Source organism: Lampetra fluviatilis, chromosome 3, assembly GCF_964198595.1.
Source record: "Lampetra fluviatilis chromosome 3, kcLamFluv1.1, whole genome shotgun sequence".
Classification (NCBI taxonomy): Eukaryota; Metazoa; Chordata; class Hyperoartia; order Petromyzontiformes; family Petromyzontidae; genus Lampetra; species Lampetra fluviatilis.
This window is the reverse complement of record NC_136277.1, coordinates 33,599,466-33,608,647: the sequence shown is the minus strand read 5'-3', so window position 1 is coordinate 33,608,647 and position 9,182 is coordinate 33,599,466. Positions and strand designations below refer to the sequence as shown.

The 9,182-nt window shown below is 55.4% G+C and overlaps 1 long non-coding RNA gene across 1 annotated transcript; it reads right to left on the bottom strand.

Annotated features, from left to right (window-relative positions):
* Positions 1-243: 243 nt before the first annotated feature.
* On the bottom strand, positions 244-3,016 carry LOC144949869 (uncharacterized). The gene is made up of 3 exons (XR_013640314.1): positions 2,927-3,016; positions 1,739-1,844; positions 244-301 (listed from the first exon to the last, which is right to left on the bottom strand). It is a non-coding gene; the product is annotated as an uncharacterized LOC144949869 (long non-coding RNA).
* Positions 3,017-9,182: the final 6,166 nt, after the last annotated feature.

Genomic DNA, 9,182 nt, shown 5'->3' with positions numbered 1-9,182 from the left:
TTCGATGCATCATTGCAGCTCTTGTCACAATGGATGATCAAAGGAGGGCGAAGGTGGAGGATGGAGGCAGGGGATGAGGGGTGGAGGGAGGTGAGGGTGGCCTTTGGAAGGGGGAGCTGAGCGAAATGAATTGTTCGGGGTAGGGGAGGCGTGGGGGAGGAGTGGTGGGTCAGGGATGGGGCAGGGTCAGGGGTTGGGATTTTTTTTTATCAGCGTGTGGAGTTGCGTTGCTTCATGTTTACACGACGATGTTGCTGATGATGTTGTCGAGGACTCGATGTCACATCAGCTACGGCACGACCTGATCATAGACACATACACACACAGACACACACACACACACAAAGTCAACATGCAGAGGAGCACAAACACACGCAGCGCTAACAACACAAAGGTGCTCACGTAAGCAGGGACACTCGCAAGTTAAACGCGGCAAGCGATGTTAGCGAGCGCCTATTTAGGGCGGAACGAGAGCGTGGTTTGGGCTGTACCAGGTCGGGTCGCCTCTGTCTCCCCAGGAGACGGGACTTGTCCACCCCCACATCCGGTGAGGTCGACTCATGCTTAGGGCTTAGTCGAGCGAGGGGAAGCCTCGGACCGGGTCTGATATACGCCACTGATGTTAATCGTGGCTGGGAATCGAACTCGGGTAGCCGGCATCGTGGCGCGGTGCTCTAAACCCCTATCGGCTAAGGACAAAGATGCCCCGTATAGTATTGACAGACAGTTGGGGCAAGTGCTGTTCGCGAGCATCCTATGAAGGTCGGAACGGCGCACTCAGAGGGGCGGTGTGGCCAGAACCACGCCCGGCCTGTTTGGTCTCCCCAATGGCGATGTTTACGCACCGAAAGTTCGATTCCCGTCCACGGTTAAACATGGTGTGGCGAATATCTACACGAAGCGGTCGTGGGCCTCTCCGAGGTCTACTCGGCCTTAAATGAATACCACGTGCAAACAGGCACTGTCGGGCGTCAATGCGAAACAGAGTTTGGTGATAGCGCGAAGTCATTATCGAGTGGACTTTGTGAGCCCGTTCCTCCGCAGCCCAAACCGTTTTTTTACTAAACCCGGGGTACTGTAATCCGTAACCCACTGCCAAAGGTCATAGGGTCAGATCGACATCTGCAAATTATTCAGTGACAAAGATGAGCATTTATAAATTGTTATTACACAAGGCAGATGTACAAACACAGAGACCTGCAAACACAGATGCACGTAGACACCAACGTGTAAAACGCAAGACGGACAGCCCTCGTGTGGCCACTTAGAAACTGTTGGGGGCAAGTGCTGTTAGCGAGCGCCTATGAAGGCCGGCACGGCGCACGAGGGGGTGGGTGGCCTGAACCACGCCCGGCCGCCTTTGTCTCCCTAGTGGCGATATTTTACACACCGCACCAGGTACTCATTTGAGGCTGAGTGGACCTAGGGGAGGCCCAGGACCGGTTCAGATAATCGTCACTGGGTGTTGGCCGTGAGCGGGAATCGAACCCGGGTCGCCGGGTTCATAGCGCAGCGCGCTAACCGCTACACTACCACGCACACACAAACCACACACACCACACACACCACACCACACACACCACACACCCCACACACACCACACACCCCACACACACCACACACCCCACACACACCACACACCACACCACACACACACACCACACCACACACACACCACACACCCAACACACACCACACACACACCACACACACACACACCACACGTAACTTCACGAACCTTCATGGGTTCGCATGGTGCAATAACCCCAATGATCCGACGCGGCGGGGGAGGACCGTCATCTAGCAGTGGATTGACAGAGTGGCGCACTTGCGAACGGTATCGACTGAAGGGAAATATGCGCAGCAACAGCCACATACAGACACGTGGACACACACAGACACACACAGACACACACAGACGCAGACATTTACAGATGAATACATGCTTAGGCATACGCCTACTTCATGCACAATTATATGGACATGCGCGTAGATTATCAGACGTTGATTATTATATACAGATACACAATACATAAAACAAGGCAAAGATCCCCCGTATAGCCTTGAAGAGGCTGTCCGGGCAAGTACGGCGAATGTGGGCGGCAAACATCACGCCCGAGTGGCGACTTTTACACAACGCATCAGGTGCCGAGCTCATTGGAGGGCGGGTCGCCGGTGTTGGCCGGGAGCTGGAATCGAACTCGTGTCGCTGGGTTCGTAGCGCAGGGTCGCTAAGCGCTAACTGTTGCGCCACCGCTCCCCACACGTACACGCACGCACACAGACACGTTCACATCCACACACGACACGTTCACCGAGACAGAGAATCACACGCACTCGCGCACACACAAAATACAAAGATCCGCCTAAAAACTTGAAGTGCTGTTCGCGAGCACCTATGAAGGCCGGCACGGCGCACGAGGGGGTGGGTGGCCAGCCCCATACCCGGCCGCCTTTGTCTTCCTCCAGACACACGCACTCTCAGAGACACGCACCGTCTCCGACTCACGCGCACGCGACTCCGTCACTCTCCCACACACAAGGACAAAGGTGCCCCGTATAGCCTTCAACAGACCGTTTGGGGCAAGTGCTGTAAACGAGCACCTGTGGCACGGCACGCGAAGGGTTGGGGCGGTCAGCACCACGCCCGGCCGCCTTTGTCTCCCTGGTGGCGATGTTTCCACATCGCGCAGACACACAGAGACAACACGAACATCACTCGCGCGCTTACACGCGTACCTGGAGTTCATCCCCGCTCCACCGCCGTCTCTCACCCGCTCTCCTCCTCCTCCAGCACCACCAACCCCTCTCTTCTCCCTACCCCTCACACTCCGCCTACACTACACCCCCCCACCAACCCCCCCAATCATCTCTAACAATGCAACAATTCCGCGGGGGGAGAATCTGTTTCGCGTGAACCACTCACGTCGCTAACTTGCCGCAGATGTCACCCCGAGTTGGCTCCAGCGGCGCCGGGACCGCGAGTCGGGAGCCCTGGCGGCGCGTGGGAGCGAAGGGCGACGGTTCGGCCCCGTGCCCCCCGACTACATGGCGTGGTGTGGGGGGAGGGGTGGGCGTTGAGGGGGGTGCGTAGGTGGGTGGGTGGGCGTTGAGGGGGCGTTGGGGACGCTTATCAAGGCCAATATTTGCTTTGCCCCACTGTCGCTGGCCGCGCGGGATCGATCGAGCAGTGGTGGCCAGCCCGGAGGGGTGGCGGTGGGCAATGAGGTGGGGGGGGGGGCATGGGGTGGGGGGTCCCATGGGCGGGGGGGGGGGTCCGTGGGTGGGGGGGACAGACTGATAGCTGCGATGCCTGCACGGGACAGAGATTGTGTAAGTACTGGTGTGTGTGTAAGTACGTGTGTGTATTAGTACGTGTGTGTGTAAGTACGTGTGTGTGTGTAAGTACGTGTGTGTACGTGTGTGTGTAAGTACGTGTGTGTGTGTAAGTACGTGTGTGTGTGTAAGTACGTGTGTGTGTGCAAGTACGTGTGTGTGTAAGTACGTGTGTGTGTAAGTACGTGTGTGTGTAAGTACGTGTGTGTGTGTAAGTACGTGTGTGTGCAAGTACGTGTGTGTGTAAGTACGTGTGTGTGTAAGTACGTGTGTGTGTGTAAGTACGTGTGTGTGCAAGTACGTGTGTGTGTAAGTACGTGTGTGTGTAAGTACGTGTGTGTGTGTAAGTACGTGTGTGTGCAAGTACGTGTGTGTGTAAGTACGTGTGTGTACGTGTGTGTGTAAGTACGTGTGTATGTGTAAGTACGTGTGTGTACGTATGTGTGTAAGTACGTGTGTGTGTGTAAGTACGTGTGTGTGTACGTACGTGTGTGTGTGTAAGTACGTGTGCGTGTGTGTAAGTACGTGTGTGTACGTGTGTGTGTGTAAGTACGTGTGTGTACGTGTGTGTGTAAGTACGTGTGTGTGTGTAAGTACGTGTGTGTGTGTAAGTACGTGTGTGTGCAAGTACGTGTGTGTGTAAGTACGTGTGTGTGTGTAAGTACGTGTGTGTACGTGTGTGTGTAAGTACGTGTGTGTGTAAGTACGTGTGTGTACGTGTGTGTGTGTAAGTACGTGTGTGTGTGTAAGTACGTGTGTGTGCAAGTACGTGTGTGTGTAAGTACGTGTGTGTACGTGTGTGTGTAAGTACGTGTGTATGTGTAAGTACGTGTGTGTACGTATGTGTGTAAGTACGTGTGTGTGTAAGTACGTGTGTGTGTACGTACGTGTGTGTGTGTAAGTACGTGTGCGTGTGTGTAAGTACGTGTGTGTACGTGTGTGTGTGTAAGTACGTGTGTGTACGTGTGTGTGTAAGTACGTGTGTATACATGTGTGTGTGTGTACGTGTGTGTGTGTGTAAGTACGTGTGCGTGTGTGTAAGTACGTGTGTGTACGTGTGTGTGTAAGTACGTGTGTGTACGTGTGTGTGTAAGTACGTGTGTGTGTAAGTACGTGTGTGTGTGTAAGTACGTGTGTGTGTAAGTACGTGTGTATGTGTACGTGTGTGTGTACGTGTGTGTAAGTACGTGTGTATGTGTACGTGTGTACGTGTAAGTACGTGTGTGTACGTGTGTGTGTAAGTACGTGTGTGTAAGTACGTGTGTATGTGTACGTGTGTGTGTACGTGTGTGTAAGTACGTGTGTATGTGTACGTGTGTACGTGTAAGTACGTGTGTGTGTAAGTACGTGTGTGGTGTGTACGTGTGTATGCACTGCATGCGGTGAGCGGTGGCTCAGTGGTTAGCACGTTGCACTACAAATCCGGCGTCCCGAGTTCGATTCCCGTTCACGGCCAACACTAGTGACGATTTTCAGAACGCGGTCCTGGGCCTCCCCTAGGTCGACTCAGCCTTAAACTAGTACCTGCTGGAGTGCGTGAACATCAGAATTGGGGAGACAAAGGCGGCCGGGCGTGATGCTGGCCACCCACCCCTTCGTGTGCCGTGCCGGCCTTCATAGGTGTCCCTCGCTAACAGCACTTGACCCAACAGTATGTTGAGGCTATACGGGGGATCTTTATCATTGTACTGCATGTCGTGTCAGTACTTGTGAGTACATGGACGGGTTCGGGTTAGTAGCAGGTGCTCGCTCACAGCAACTTGCTCCGCAGTCGTCATTTGGGAACCTCTTCGGCCCGTGGGCGTTCGTGGGGAATATTCGACCATACTTCACCACGCCGGCCAGCGCGTGTTGGTGATGGGGGCTGGTGGAGTTCACGCTACTGAATGTGGCAATGGATGCGGCTGCACTGCCCCACAACGTGTAGCCTCAAAGCTGGCCGACAACACCTGGGGACACGCACGAGGGGGTCACCCTGCCGAGAATGATCCACGCTCAAAATCGTGCTCAGCTCCCGAGATGCATCTTGATTGGAAGCTTTCGTGACTGCAGGAATCCATACTCTTTGGTCCTTTCGGTAAAAAAATCTATCGAGGTCGGCGCATTCCGAGTTGTTTGTCAGAGGCCACTGTGCCCACGCGCGTGTCACTGTGTGCATGTGGGGGAGCGGTGGTGCCGCGGTTAGCGCCACGCTGCGCTACGAGGCCAGCGCCCCGAGTTCACCGGCCAATACCGGTGACGATTATCTGAACCGGGTCCTGGGCCTCCCCTAGGTCGACTCAGGCTCAAATGAGTATCTGGTGCGATGTGTAAATGTTACCATTGTAGATTCGAAGCTTTCGTGACTGCAGGAATCCATACTCTTTGGTTCTTTCGGTAAAGTCACGTAGAAAGAAAATAAAATAATAATAGAATACGACGTTTCGATTGCAACACAAGCAACCGTCATCAGGTAAGAAGTGAATGAGAAAAAAACTACATAGTAAACTTAGAAACACAATGCAACAAAGAGTGACAAACGGAGGAGCGTGGTCAGCCTGGTGGGGTGTTGGCTGTTGTGTTGTCCGGCTCTCTGTGTTGTGTGCCATTGTGTTTCTACGTTTACCATGTTGTTTTTTTTTTCTCATTCATTCTTACCTGATGACGGTTGCTTGTGTCGCCATCGAAACGTCGTATTATATTATTGTTTGATGTTATTTTCGACGCGACTTTACCGAAAGATTCAAAGAGTATCACCATCGCGTCGGCACAATGGCCTTCATATGTACTCCTCGCTAACAGCACTTGCCCCAACAGTCTGTTAAGGCTATCAGGGGGTTATTTGCCTTTGTGTGTGTGGGCTATCAGGATGACTCGGGTCACCTGGGAGTGGCTCCCTCCCTCCGTCCCCCCTCTCCCCTCTCCCCGCCCCGCACTGGAACAGGGATCGCTGAGAGAGGCGCTTTGGGGCCGCCGAGCACTGAGACGCAGCTGGTTCGACTCATGGGGTGGCGATGGTTTGACTTGGTTCATAGCGATTGGTGAGAGCGGGGAGCCATAGATGCCGGAGCGTAGAAGTGCAGTACAACAATTGTATATAGCTACACTGACTTATTCTGAGCCCCACGCTGTCCTATACGGCATTTTGCGACCCCCACTACCACTGTGTAGCATATTATTACGTGCCAGGGACTCCATGAGGTGATAGAACAATAGTCTGAGTCCATAATTGGCAATAAGTAACGGCAAGCGGTTATAAGTGACTCAGAATTGTGCGCAGTTGCGTTATACAGTCCACGACTTCCCTGAAGGTATCAACACCTTCAGCGAGCGCGATGCCGATCACACAACGCGGTTCGAATTCGACCCTCGATCGATGGCCGCGCCATCGCCGCACATGCGTCGAATAAGAAGCAAGGGACAAGTCCTTACTTACTAACAACTCCTCTATCATTTTTATTGCTGGAGGGGTTGCCGCCCTACCTGAAAATCCTGGCTCCGCTATTGCCCCCAAACCATTAACCCCACCCCCCACCCACGAACCAACCCCACCCACCAACCCCACCCCCCACCCACCAACCAACCCCCCACCCACCAACCCCACCCCCCACCCACCTCAGGCCCGCTGATCGCCGGCTCGCGTGGATTCTCACTCGGCGCAGGATCTCGGCCGCGCCGGGCTGCGTCTCTGACATGGCCATTGTCAAGCGACCGCCATCCTCGCTGACCTCGCTGACCTCTCTGACCTCTCTGACCCCGAGATGCGCGACGTTGCAGAGGTCGCCCGGCGCCCTCGCGCCGCTGTTGATTCGCCGGGGGCAAAATCCACGAGGCCGAGACCCCGAGACCCCCCCCATCCGTTCCGTGATAGCGCGGACCCGTGCCCTGTCCATCCCTCCACCTCGTTACTCATTAACGAGGGGCGGAGGACGAGGGGAGGTTGGGAGGGGGGTGATGGAGCGGGTGGCGGTGGGGGCGATGGTGGTACCGCACGAGTGGCAAGCGGATTCAGATTGTGCTGCCCCCCTGGGCTACAGCTACTGTGAGCCCCCCCCCCCCCCCCCCCCAGTGATATTTTTAAAAGGAAAACAAAGCTAAAGAAAAATTAAATTGTATTTTTACAAGGCTAACAACAAATAGAAATCAGAATTCACAAATTAAATCACTTTTAACTTCATCTCTGGAGGGCCTCCAGCTGTCGGATGCCCCTGGGTTGCAGCCCCTAAAGCCCCGCGCCTTAACCCGGCTCTGGTGGTAAGGGACTGAATCAGAATCTCGATTTGTGCCGGAGGAATCCGATGAGCTATAAAGCTCTTCTTCACCGAAGTCGAGTAGTCACTGAGTTGGGGGAGGGGCGGCGGGGGGTGAACACGAGACTCTAGCATTTCAGGCCTCCCACTAAAATCTAAGTGGCCAACCCAGTGGGGGGTGGGGGGGCACACGACTGCAGACTCTTCCCACGTGACAGCCGAGACCTCTGTGCCCCCTCATCAGCGCGCGCTGCCTCCCCATGAAGTCGATCGGCAATCCGGAGACGCTCACCTGAGACGTGCCACCTGTCACTGGATATCCCCTTGCATGCCGTGCATCATCATCATCACAATATCCTCATCATACGCTGCTTGCTGCTGCCATGGGTTGTGCAACGGCTGCGGTTCAGGAGGTTGTGGCCCCAGGAGCTTTGCGGGAGATCGCAGGCAGGGAGAGATCTCCCGCGTCGCCGCCGCCGACTCTGTTCGAAAGTTTAAACAACAACAACAAACAACAACAACAACAACATCTCTGGCGGTGTGCGGAGACTGTGGTGGGCCACCCAAGAGCGGAACCACGGCGCGTGCAACGGCCCCGATCAGTGGCCTGAGCCACAGACACGAGGGTGCAGTTGAACACGTGGGCTTTCGCGACTGGCTGTCGCCTGATGAAGCCGGTTGTAATTACTGGCGAAACGTCGTACTCAGATTGTAAATGTTGCGGCTTGGCTCTCCAACACACCGGTTAGTGCTGTACTAGTGACGAATTGGCCACGTTCTGTTTACGTGACAACCCTTACTAGTTGGCTGTGTCGGGTGGTGGCGGGTTTTACCGACATTTATATATTTACGCGATCTAACAAACGAAAAGCCCCTTTATTATGGACGAGGGTGCAGGAAGGCGATGCGCGCAATCCTCGCAGCGACGACGGCGCCCCGCGCCCCGCTGTGCTCCCGAGCGCAGAGCGGCTCGCTCACGAACCACTTGGACGGGAATGTCGCAGCTGTTGCTCCGCCAACATGAGCCGCGCGACGGGAGAAGAGCGACACCCTGAGCCACGTGCCGCGAAACGTCGTCGGCGCAGCGAGCGTGTGTCAAGGCCTACGGGGTGGGCGAGTGGCAGCGCAACCCGGGTTCGATTCCCGCTCACGGTCAACACCAGTGACGGGTCATCTGAACCGGTCCTGGGCCTCTCCTAGGTCGACTCGGCCTCAAGTTAGTACTTGGTGCGATGCGGAAACGTCGCTACTCGACTCGGGAGACAAAGGCGTGGTGCTGGCCACCCACCCCGTCGTGTGCCGTGCCGGCCTTCATAGGTGCTACTCGCTAACAGCACTTGCCCTAGCAGTCTGTTAAGACTGCACGAGGGACCTTTCCTTTACCTCCCGTCTCCACCACGAGCCCAGGCTGCAGGAGGCGCTGTTGTCACGAGCGAATCGGGGTTAGTGTGGCAAAGGCGCAGCCACTGCAAGTGCTCACTCGCGCCACTGCTGGCGGACGGGGACTCCGCCTCGAGAGGCTGCTCTAGAGCGGGGGGCCTTTGGCCTCCTCTTCCACGCTGGCCACACGTCCTGGACGGGGAGCGACTACCCACACTTTGCCCCTTCAGATGAAGG